The following is a 13,071-nucleotide window of genomic DNA, read 5'->3' on the forward strand; positions in this document are numbered from 1 at the left end:
ATAATTGCCCTAGGTTTCTGTTTCCTTCTGCTCCACCCCCTACCCCCATTCCCTCCTTCATCTTGTGCCCCCGTCCCTTTCTCTGGGAAAAGAAGGTTAGAGAGAGAGAGAAGTTTCAACAGCCATAGTTTTGCAGTATGATATCACAGCATGTTGCAACACTGTGATGCCTGAGGCAAATGAATCTAAAAGACAAATTCCATTTTAAGTGCATACAGTATATAATAAATCAAACTCAGCTATCTTAGAACTTTGATGTCTTTATATGTACTTTTCTTCTTACTTCTCTTAAAGGTAATTTTCAAAACAGAACAGTTTGAAGAATTAAAGTTTGGCTCCTAATTTTCCATGGGTAAAGCTGAAAACTGATGCACATGTGATTATTTACATCATAACCTTATTGCAAAGGGACTGTTGGCTCTCAGGCAGCTACAGCCACAACCTTCTGAGTCCCTTCAGCTGGCAGGACATTTTGTCCATTCAGATACAGATAAGAAGTGGTGTTCTATTCTTTAAGTAGCAAGTCACAGGCTTGGAATGCCAAGTGCAGGAAGAAGGCTACCTATTGGAGCATCTATGATAAGTTCCCGTGACCAGCCTGCCCAAGTTATCAGATTTCAGAGTGAGTGCTTCAGTTGAAAAGGCAAAAGATAATTCCTTAATATCAAATCAAACCAAAGTACAATTGCTAATTGTTATAAGTTACAGTAAGTTGCTAAAAAGAAAAGATTTGACAGCTTGCAAAAACAAAAAACAAAAAAACACTCTGTTGAAATAAACTTTTATTCAAAATCACCCAAACCCAGAGATAAATCAAATGCCCATCAATTGATAAGTGGGTAAACAAATGTGGTACATCCATACAATGGAATACTACTTAGCAATAAAAAAGAACAAATTACTACTACATGGAACAGCATGGATAAATATCAGAAGCATTGTGCTAAGTGAAAGAAGCCAAATTCAAAAGCCACATACTGTATGATTCTACTAATATGACTTCCTGGAAAAGGCGAAACTATGGGGACAGGAATCAGATCAGTGATTGCTGGGAGCAGGAAGGAGTTGACCATAAAGGGAAATGGGGGAACTTTTGGGGGTAATGGAACTATTCTATAGCTTGATTGTAGTGGTGGTTACATGGCTTTCTACATTTGTCAAAATTTGTAGAACTGCAATACCTAAAAAGGGTGTATTTACTGTATATAAATTATGCCTCAATAAAGGTGATTTCTAGAAAAAAGATGTATGAAAATGCAAATGTCTGGAGAGAGAAAACAAACAAACAAACAATGATTCCTGGAAAATGGCAGAGGGAAAAGAATGACACTGATGAAAGTTTCATGCTCTGCCAGAATTCAATTCAGCAGTGAAGTAAGAACACTGAGCAAGAGGTTTAGTTTGGAAGGGAGGCAGCAGAGTGCAAACTCTTCTCCATCCAATACTCAATACTTCTTTGCCAGTGCTTTTGTGTATTTATCAAACACTAGCTACTTGAAGGGTGAAAACATACAAGTCAGTGTAAACCTTCCTGCTGTGATGACACGGTAGGATTAATTCTGCTGGACGAGAATTGCCACCCCCTGTGCAATCTAAATCTGTCTATGACTTTTGACTCCCCTGAAACTTAACTACTAATAGCCTACTGTTAACTGGAAGCCTTAACTGATAACATAAGCAATTGATTTGATTAACACATATTTTGTACATTATATGTATTATATACTGTGTAATAAAGTAATCGAGAAAAGAAAATTTTAAGAAAATCATAAGGCAGAGAAAATACATTTATAATACTATACTGTATTTATCAGTATTTCTAGGCTGTAAGGTTCATCTGTAATTTTTTTTCAAATTGTTGCAAATCTCCAAAGAAATTCCCAATATATTTATTGAAAAAATCCACGTATAAGTGGACCAGTGCTGTTCCAGTTCATGTTGTTCAAGGGTCAACTGTATATTCCTTGCAATGGGGTAAAACTTATCATGTTTACGCTGTGTTAGGGGCTTTCTGCGTATTATTTCATTCACTATTAGAAACAGTCCTATGAGGCCCTATGAGGAAGGTACTGTTAGCACTCCTATTTTTCAAATAAGGATACGGAGACCTACAGAAGTTAATGAACTTGTCGAAGGGCATTCAGCTATTCAGAGGAAAGAGCTGATATTCAAACCCAGGCTAGTACATTGCCACAGTGGAGTTGCCCCCTGCTAAGCAAAGACTGCTTCATCCCTGTAAAGCCAGCCCATTTTTTTCAGAAGTAATATATACAAGATCTTGTGGTAGTTCACAGTCCAAAAAAAAAAAGTGACAATGAATATATGTATGTTCATGTATAACTGAAAAATTGTGCTCTACAGTGGAATTTGACACAACATTATAAAATGACTATAACTCAATTAAAAAATGTAAAAAAAAATGTAAGAAGTAATAGGCATCCCTAAACATTGTCTTCTATCCTTCAAAAATATACAAGACATATGAGTAGGGGATGGCCATGGGATTCTGTGAAAGGACTGTGGCATCAGATAGGCCCAGATTCAAATACAAGCTCAGCAATGTAATGGTCATGTGAACTTGAGTTAAGTCGCTTGCTCGCCCTCACTCCATCAACTGTAAAATTGGAATAATAATGCTTACCTTGTAGAATTATTTTAGAGATTGAATGTGATACATATTGAAAGCAACTCAGTAAATGGTACTTTTTCTCTAAAGTATAATTCCCCCAAAGACTAATTATTTGCTACTCCTAATCATTGTAAGTTAACATTAAAAAGCAACCAAACATTATTCTTCAAACATTTAAAGGTTTTAGATGGCTGAAATCCTGGTGTAGCTATAGTCAAAATTCTATCTGCAGTGGTTAAATTCACGGATGCAGAACCCACAGATGCAGAGGGGTGACTGTACTACCCTGTTTTATGTAAGGGACTTGAGAATCCGTGGTTTTTGATATCCATGGGGGTCCTGGAACCAATCCCTCAAGGATACCGAGAGATGACTATATTGAGTTGTGTACTGGATGTGAAGGAGAGAACAAAATTAGTATTGCTGTGTGAATGACTATCATCATTTTCAAGACAGACCTACTAGAACAAAACCATCAAGATTAATATTGGACATACCTTCCCCCTTCCCATCCCCCCCAGATCCTGCCCTTGCATAAAATCTTTTCATCTCTATGTCTGAAACTGGAATCATATTTATTTACAGGTGCTACATCTCTTGAAAGACATAAGTGAATTGGAAGCTATCATAGATTCCAAGAAGCCTGGAGTTAGAGTTGATTTGTGTCTTTTTAGTTCCATGTAAGGCAGGCATCTCTTCCATACTATCTTGATTAATCATCTGAATACAAGTCCTTACATCTCACCAGTGTTAGGAGCATGCATGCTTACCAGTTACAACCCAATTCTTTCCATTTTTGAACTTAGTGGGCCTCCCTACAATTTGACCTCACTAGTAATATCTTTCATACAAACAAAGTCCCTCTTCCACATTACCTCCTGACACGTAGGGATGGAAGTAGGATTCTGATGCTCCCTCTCTGTATCACATCCTCTTTTCCAGGTGATAACAGCTTCCAGACTTTAAACTGTGTCTTATCAACAGTATCCAGACTCTTGGCTCTGCTAGACCTTCATTTCTGCCCAGGACTTCATCACCCAACAATGCAATAAGACTAAGATTGTATTGGCTTTTTTGGGGGGGGGCAACCCATCACCTTGTTGTTGGCTTAGCCCTGAGCTTATAATGATAGATACTGCATAAGGAAAAGATGAGGTCCCTGGCTCAAAAAAGTGGCAATGAGAACCAGATGTGGGTTTGACCAGGGCAGAGAACCCACACCCTATGAGCACCCTGAAGATCAGTAGTGCTGCCTACAGCAAGATGAGCCTGTGAGACTGAGCAGTATATAAAACCCAGAAGGCCAGTGAATTAATTTGGAATGAGTAATAATAACTGCTTCAGGATCCAGAAATGACTCAGATTCAATGCAATCTACTTCTCCTTTCACCCAAAGATGCCATAAAGTTCTTAGTCACTTGCCTCTGTGAAGTCTATAGATGCTCTACACACTGCATGATCTTCATCTGTCAGAATGGTAATTCACTGAATCCCCTTCCTGCCTCTCCATTTTGCGATAACCAGCATCCATGGTTATTTCAGATGTTCTTGTGTATACAGACACAACAAAAGTGACCCAGGTGGGGAATAAACTTGGCAACAGGGCAGACAGACTAAATATTTTCTTGACAAAGATTGACAGGGAAACCATCAAAGACCAAAATACATATATAGCTCTTCTTAATGCAAAGCTCACTCCTACAAGTTAAGAGGGGGTACAAAACAAGTGTAAATGGTGGTATCTGACCTTTGATCTGTTACTGTTGAGGCAAGATCAAGAGAGAAAACTGAGAAATGGTTAAGAATAGTGAAAGGAGGCTTGGAAGTAGCATGAAAGGGGACCAGTAGAAATGGTATAGGAGTTCCAAATGGATTGGATTAAGAAGGAAAAGGACAAGGTAGGGGGAGTGGTGGGGGGGAATGGCCTATAGATGAACTTTGGAAACTGAATAGAATTTACAAGGGGTTGGGGGCAGTAGGAAAGAGCTTTACAGGTAGAACTGATTAGAATTGATTAAAATACAAAATATGGAAGGAAAAACTCACTGGTAGTGTAAAGGCACTCTGTCAGTGATGACAGATTTAAGCAGGCATGTCTAGGATGAACTTGTGTACTGAAGCTTAGGGGAAGTTTAAGAGAGATTTAAGGGAAACCTGCAGAAGTAGTAAGAGGATATAAACTGCTTCTCTGGAGCCCCGAGTGGAGGGGCACTCACCCTTTGGAGATAAAAAATGACAGCATTTGTAGAAAGTAAAATAAAGTGTTACTTTAAAAAGTAGTTGGAAACCTTATAGAACTTGTTAACCTTGAGAGATACAGACAAAATATATATATTCAAAAGTGTGAATATAAACTTATAATTTATACACATCATAGGTTATTAAGAGGAACTAGAGATGTATCTGTAACCTGAACAGGTGTTAGTATCACAAAGGGCAATAATGTCTTTTCTTAAAACACAATGTCTTTTCTAAAGTAAATGAGGTTACTCTCCAATGACAAGACCCAGTGTAGCCAGCTAATCTTGAGTCTAAGGTATAAACCTTAGACTGGGGATTCCATGACTCACAGATGACATTTCTGAACACAAACATTTTCTAATGGCCTAGTCCCCCAAATAGGGCCCTTTGCTCCTTAAAAGGTATCTAGTTTTCTTTGAAGTAGTTTGTGTGCTAATAAAAACCGACCTTATTTTCTCTCTTAACTCTCTTGTAAATCCACTATACTGTCTGATTTGTACATTTCTAGATATTCCTCTGGCACTTGGAAATACTTAAATAATGGAATTTGGGATAAGTGTTGAAAAGATTCTTCTATATTACTGTAACTTTGGTTAAAAATAAGGGTGCTATTAATATGCTGTTTTTATAGATGATATATTTTTGTATATAGTATCACATCAGAATATCTCCATTTTCGTTATTCATTTGCTGTTTCTACACCACAGAGAGCCCAGGAGCTGTTGCTGTGTATTACTAACAAGTTTCAGTGTCATTCCTGAGTCTCTATTCCACAGAAAAAAAAAAAAGATTCAACTTTTTTAAACATTTGTTTTATAAAGTAAGGGTTTTTTGGTGAGGAGAAGATATCCGTCTCTTACCAATACTTTATTCTAAAAATATTTAAATTCCATTCAAACTGCAAAGCACAATTTTTATCATGATTCCTTTCTTCTAATAGAGAAACAAAAATAAGTAACTGAGGGCCTTTGATACTGTGTTTAACTGGCAGCACATTTAATTTTCTTACAAAAGTGTAAACAGAAAAATTGTGTGTGTATGTGGCAGGGGAGGGCAGTGAGGCAGACATTGGCATGAAAATCAGTGTCTGGTAGCTGTGGCTTCGGGAAAAAGGAAATACCAATAAGGCCTTGAGGAGAAGTACATTTGCCTTATACCTGGAGTAGCCAAACCTCCAAAAGAAGGTTTGGTGCAAGAAATAAAAGGATAACGCGTTGTCTACACTCAAGACCTTTTTTCTTTCTCAAGTGGGTGATGAACTTGCTGTCTGCCTCGAGGGCGAAGTAAAATAAATTGTTTCTTTGCTGTATGTTATTTCTCCTTTCCGAACCTATAGGCTCAACACGATAGCGTGCAAGTGGTTAAGGGAATGAAGCTCTGCAGAAACCTCCAGCTTGGCTGCTCTTGGAGCTGCGAGGATATTGGAGCTAATGACTCAGAGCAGCGTTGAACTCTCTCAGGGGTTCATGTCTCCCCAGCTTGCCCTGTGTTTGGCACAGATAATCAAGCATTGGCTGGAATAACCATTATGATAATATGGCAGGGAAGTCTCACATCTCTCCTAGTGATTGCCCTTAAGGTGGGCTGGAGACACAACACTCAATTGATGTTTGCTCTGATGTGGATTTTAATGGTTCTGTAAATGATTAAATTGGACATATTCCAAAGTAGAAAAGTCATAATAGAATTTAAGTTTTTTCCTTCTCTTTTCTCTTATCATTTCTCTTTCTTTTTTCTTTGTCTATCTCTGTCTTCTCTTCTCTTTCTTTCTTCGTCTCTCTCCTTCCTTCCTTCTTTCCTTTCTTCCCTTCCCTTTCCTTCTTTTCCTTCCCTTTCTTCCTTCCTTCCTTCCTTTCTTTCTTTCTTTTCCTTTTTACTATTGAAGAAGCACCATTGGGCTCTTTCATAATATTGAACGTTAGACCTGGAAGGGACCTCAGCAATTGTTTCCTCTGGACCTTCTATTTGTGGTGTAGTCAAGAGACCTGGAATACAAAGGCGTGGATTTTAGTCTAAGTTTCACCACCTACTAAGTGTATATCCTGGGTAAATACTCTGTCCCTTGCAGCACAGTTTTCTCATCTGTCCCCCAGTGAGGGACAGGATTCAGCTTTCCTGACAGCACGGTCAGTGTTCTCTGTGTTAGCTCCAGAACCCTACTGGTGCCTTCTTACTTGCCTCCATAATCCTCCCCCACGTGTCTTCCTCATTGACCCCCAAACCTCCTCCTTGTATTATATTTATTTTCCGTCCATACCCATCCCTGTGACACCAGAGGATAGTAACTCATGCCAGAAAAAGTACTGGACTTTAGTTCTTCCAAGTTAATAGCAATAAATCTAATCCTCCAGGAGTATGAAATTAAACCACAACAGAACAGACACCCTTTCCCAGAGCCCACTTTTGTCTCATGTCCCATCCTCCAAGTGGTCACTCTTCATCCTCACAAACTCAGCAATGATGTTCATTCAGAGGAAAGACTTTTTTGACTCCCTAGATGATTGAGTTCCCCTGCTCTATGACCTTATAGAGCTTTGTCCCTTCAGAGCTCCTGTCACTATTTGCCATCAAAAGTGCATGGTCCTGTTTGGATCTCTCACTGTGTACTCCCCTGCTCTCCCCTCCATTATAGTGTCCAATTCAGAAAATCAGGAAGCATATCTGTTTGGCTCATCACTGTATCATCGGTGGCTTGCTTATAGCCGGGCACAGGGTGTATCCTCAATAAAAAATGTATTGAATGAGTAAATGAATGGATTTAACTTTCTGATGAATGCTCTAACAACCCTCATCAGTTATTGAAAGTATAGTGTATGCCACGTGCTATAGATTGATTGGATCCCTCTAAAATTCATGGAGTGATGCCAGCGAAGGTGATAGTATTAGGAGATGATATTTGGGGGGATGATTAGGTCATGAAGGTGGAGCCCTCATGTGTGGGATTGATGCCTTTGTAAAAGAGACCCCAGAGAGCTCCCTCAGTGGCCCTTACACTGTGTGAGGACACAGCAAAAAGACAGCCTTCTGTGACCCAGGAGGTGGGCTCTCACCAGACCCTGCATCTGCTCGTATCTTGATCTTGGACTTCCCAGCCTCCAGAACTGTGATGCTGTTTTCTGTTTATAAATCACCAGTTGATGGTCCTTCATTATAGCAGCCTGAATGGACTAAGACACCAGGTTCCAGACTAGGCATTTTACATATCTTTGCTGACTTCATTTTCAAAACAACCTCCTGAGGAATGTATCACTAACTGTATTTTACAGACAAGAAAATTGAAGCCAGTGAAAGCACCAAGAAGAGACATCCAGCTCAGCTTCCAGAGTCAGGGAATGTTTTCCAAAGTTAACAAGGATGACAACTCACTTAATTCCTTCCAAGTCCTGCTAAAACCAAATATAAGTGGATGACTATTTGGCAACTTAGCATTTCAATAAGGAGAGATGGATAGATTGAGAGATGGATTGACATCTCATGTATATGAGCACACAGTTGATACTTATCAAAGCTCTATTAGCTTTGGAAAATGCCAATAAATATGATAAAGAACCCTCTGGAATAGATCGTGGCTAAGCTGGTTGATCACGAAAGGTATGGGGATTTTTTCTTTCGCTTCTCCCCACCTCCTCACCCCATGTATAGCCCCTTGGAAACCAAGAACTGTCCCCTTCTGGCTCTCTTAAGATACTGATTCCAATCTGTCAGCCACAGGTTTAGCTGTAATTTCAGCCCCGAAGAAGTGGCTCTCTTTACTCTCTCCTCTGTGATACAAGAGCATTGTGATGCCTGTTCTTTAACTGAATTACAAACAAAGCAACACTATGCTCTGATATGAAAAGTCACATTTATTTTCATTCTGGACACTCACTCTGTGGAAACATACAGAGAATGCTGCTGTCATCTCCACTCAGATTTAGTCAGCTGAGTTGGAAGAGATTTTGTGTTTATTTATTTTTTTTAAAGAAAAGAGATTAGTGAATACACGTCTGTTTGAAAGCAAATTCCTTTTTGAGCAAAACACCAGCTTGAAGCCCTGGTAATGAGTCCTCTCTCTCGTCATCTGGTGAGCCCTGACCTATGGGTGAGAATATTAGATAATAAAAGGTTTATTTAAAGGGGAATCAGAGATAAAACTCTACCATTCCCTCATCTCACAAATGCACAGTTTTCTTTTCCTTTTATGCTCTTGTGTTACATCTTTTTGGAAGCTGTTTTCTCATTCAAACAACCCCTACTGGGCAAAGCATGTCTGGAAGAGCTGCAGGTGTCCCCTCTGCCACTGCTCACAAAGCCTTCTTGTTAATCAGCCCCATCACGTGTCTTCTGACCCCCTTCCTACCCTGCTCTCACCACATCTTTCCCAGCCAACCACCACTGCTACTTCTAAAAGGGAAAAAACTGAACAGCCAGTCAAAAGAGCTATTATCTTAAAGACTCCTTAACAAGGCCTGGGGCTTTCCAGTAAATTAATCAAGCTTTTGCTCTCCTCTGTCTCCTAGCCGTGGTGCCCTCCGACCCCGTCCCCCATTCACTGGTGACTGCAAAGCTTGTTGATTCTGCTACATTCTGTGGCCACCAGACATTCTACCAAGTGTCCTTCCAGGAGCCTCTCGGCTACCATTATTATATGCCAGCACCAGTTAGGAATGTAAATCCACAGGCAGATCATCCTGGCTCCACGAAGTGCAGCAATGGTGACATTGTTTGCGATGCCAGCTGGGGGTTTTATACAGAGGATCTGGAAGACAAATCAATCATGCTTTTTTCCTCCAATCTTCTATCTTTGATCATTAACTGGTCTGCTTATGCAAGTCCTCTGGCCCTCTACACCCGCCACTTGACTGAGATGCAAAATGAGGATGTTAATTCTCTGACATGACTTGGGAAGAAATAATTTTACTAATAAGAGTCAGTTTAGAAGGCGCAGGGGTTGGCATCGATAAATAATCTGTCTATTGCGTGCTGTGGACCTGAAATTGAAGGAGGCAGCATACACCTGCGGGTCCTAGTTGGGAGGTTTATTTGCTCCCCCACATCACCCCATGCAGAAATCAGGCAACATCTGTCTCATGAGTATGACTGAGTTCATGTACTCAAACTTAAAAGGAGGAAACAGGTTAAAGTTTTTTTTTCTGGTTTCAGCATGTGGTGTACTACAGAGAGAAGACCTTTCCCCAAGAGTCCCTTGTGCTGTATCAGAATGGGATTTTACTCCTGGAAAGGGCCAAGGCTGGTTCTTAGTCAAATGCTGTAAGTGTCCAAAAAATTATCTTAGCATCCTTTTATGGTATATTTCCTATGAGAACCTAAGAGAAAAAAAAAGAAAGGAAAGAAAAAAAAGAGAAAACACCACCTCACTTCAAAGGTAAATAGGCAAAGGAAACACTTTTTCAACAGGTTTATAAAACTTTACAATAGGTGGCAAATGACATGTTCTTTTTAGATAAATAGAAACCTGTTTTTTTCCTACCATTGAAAAAACCTCAGGAAAACTTGGAGCACCGGCTTGCTTACCTGTGTGTATGTGAGTAAAACCCCTTAAGATATGGTCCATGTAATGACAACCTTATGGCTAGTTTTGGCAAATGCTAACTAGGTCTTAAAAGTAACACAGAAGGCTTCCTGCAAAAGTGAACAAAGACAACACCAAGGTCAGGACATGTGGAAACCTATTGACCTAGTAAAACTGAAACTGAAGCTGCCTTGGGGAAGATGAGTGGACAGCGACAGTAATGGGGCTGTTGAACCACAGTAAAGCATGTGATATTTTCTCAACCATGATTTATCAGGCAGCAATCAGCCTGGAGTTTCTGTGATGTTTATAGGATTATGGATCCATCCCTCTCCTATAGGAGTTTAAAACCATGACCTTTTGAATGGCATAATGCTCATTGACCTAAAGATACTTGAGATTTCTCAGACCTGCTTCATCTTTCAAAAACAGGCTGTTCACTCACAGGGACATAGGTGATCCCTTTCTCTCTCTAATTCTGATAAAATATATATAACATAAAGTTTACCATTTTAACCATGTTTGAGTGTACAGTCCTGTGGCATTAAGCACATTCACATTGTTGTACAGCCATCACCACCACCCATGTCCAGAATTTCATCTTCCCAAACCTAAACTGTATCTGTTAAACAATCCTCCCTCCTCCCTCTCCCAGGCCCTGGCAACCACCCTTCTACTTTCTGTCCCCATGAATTTGACTACTATAAGTACTTCATATAGGTGGAATCAAACAACAATCCGCCTTATTTCACTTGGCATAATGCCCTCAAGTTTTCTCCATGTTGTTACTCAACGCAAGTTCCTGTGCCCGCTGCACCATAAGGCCAAAACAAACTGAAACATCAGAGTTTGGAGTGGAGAAAGGGCTGAGCAAGGTGGATGGGTGGCTCATGCCCCCCAAAATCCCTGAACTCCCCAAAGGGTTTCAGCAAAGCATTTTTAAAGGCCAGATGAAGGAGGGGCATCCCAGGGTATGTGATCAGCTGTACACAATTCTCTGATTGGTTGATATTGATGTAACAGGGCAGTTAACATCAATCTTTAGGCACCAGAAGTTCTGGGGGCTCCATGCTCACAATCATCAAGTAGTTAATTTCTTCCATTTGGTGGTGGTTTTTAGCATCTGAAAAACTCAGGAAATATGCATGAGATACTGTTATCAGAGAGGAGCTACAGCAGAGGATATGGGGGCAGGGTCTGTCCAGGGAGTCCCCATAAGGTCCTACTCAGTTACATTTCAGCATGTGTCAGAATTTCCTTCCTTTTTAAGGCTGAATACTATGCCATCTTTCTCTTTTTGTAAACAACTTTACTGAGGTATGAAATTTACATACCATAAAGTTCAAGCAGGTTTAGCATGCAATTCAGTAATTTTCAGTAAATTTGTCAGTTTATTCAATCATCATCACAATCCGGTTTTAGAACATTTTCATTATCTCAGTAAGATCCACCCCCATGCCCATTTCCAGTTCATCCGCACTCCCAAATCCCTTTCCCACCTCCAGCCCTAGGCAACCACTGATCTACTTTCTGCCTCTGAAAAGTTGCCTTTACTGGATATTTCATATAAATGGTATCATACATTAAGTAGTCTTTTGTGTCCGGCTTCTTTCACTTAGCACTTAGCATGATGTTTTTGAGGTCCAACCATGTTGCCACATGTATCAGTATTTTATTCTTTTTTATTACTGAATAGTATTCCATTGTATGGATGTATCCCATATTGTTCACTTATTGAGCAGTTGATGGACAGTTGTTTCCACTTTTTGACTATTGGGAATAGTATTATACAAACATTTGTGTGCATGTTTTTGTGTGGATGTACTTTCTTTCCTCTTAGGTAGATATCCAGTAGTGGAACTGCTGGGCCATATGATAGATTTACAGTTAACTTTTTAAGAAACTGTCCAAATGTCTTCCCAAGTAGCTGAGCCATTCGGAAGTTTTCTTTAGGGTAACTAAACAGATCTTTCAAATGGATTTGTTTTTTCTCTGTGACCCTTCCCTATGTAAAATATTCTGCTTCTATTCAACTCTGACCCCAGCTCAGTCAGAAAGTCAAGCAGTGGGTGTGATGGATTAATTCTTCAAATAGTTCTCATTTTCACATCCTTAACTCACAGCTGGATTTGCATTAAAACCAAACAACCTTGAAAGCTCAGAAGAAGTGTTATGAAATGTTCTATGAGACCTTGAGCAAGTCACATAGGTCATTTAGGGCCTCAGGGTCCCCATTTGCCAGTGAAGGATTAGACCAAGAGGACTCATTATGTCCATTAACAGCATTTTTGGAAGTGACTGTGGACCCAGAACAATCTTCTTATGAGCTTTGAGATGCTTAATTCACATGGCCTAGGCGTGGAAGTAAAGTTTCTCAACCATGCAAATGCAAACTCAGCTAACTGGGACTTTCCCCTAACTGTGAACCTGAAAGCTGGAGGAGGAGGGAGCTGTGGACGCAAGAAGGACCGTTCTCGTCCCAGGGCAGGTTGAATAAAAGGACACTCAGACCTTATTCCAGTGAGCTGTCTGGCATTACATTCATGACAGCTATTAATGTAACTCTGTATGTCATGTTCTTTTGAGTTGAGTTTTGAAAAATCTTTATCATCTGTCTGGAAGCGGTATTGCATATCATTCACTGGAACATTTTAATTTTAGTAACTATATTAGTTTCCTAGGGCCGCTC

The sequence above is a fragment of the Vicugna pacos genome, chromosome 26 (genome assembly GCF_048564905.1).
Source record: "Vicugna pacos chromosome 26, VicPac4, whole genome shotgun sequence".
NCBI lineage: Eukaryota > Metazoa > Chordata > Mammalia > Artiodactyla > Camelidae > Vicugna > Vicugna pacos.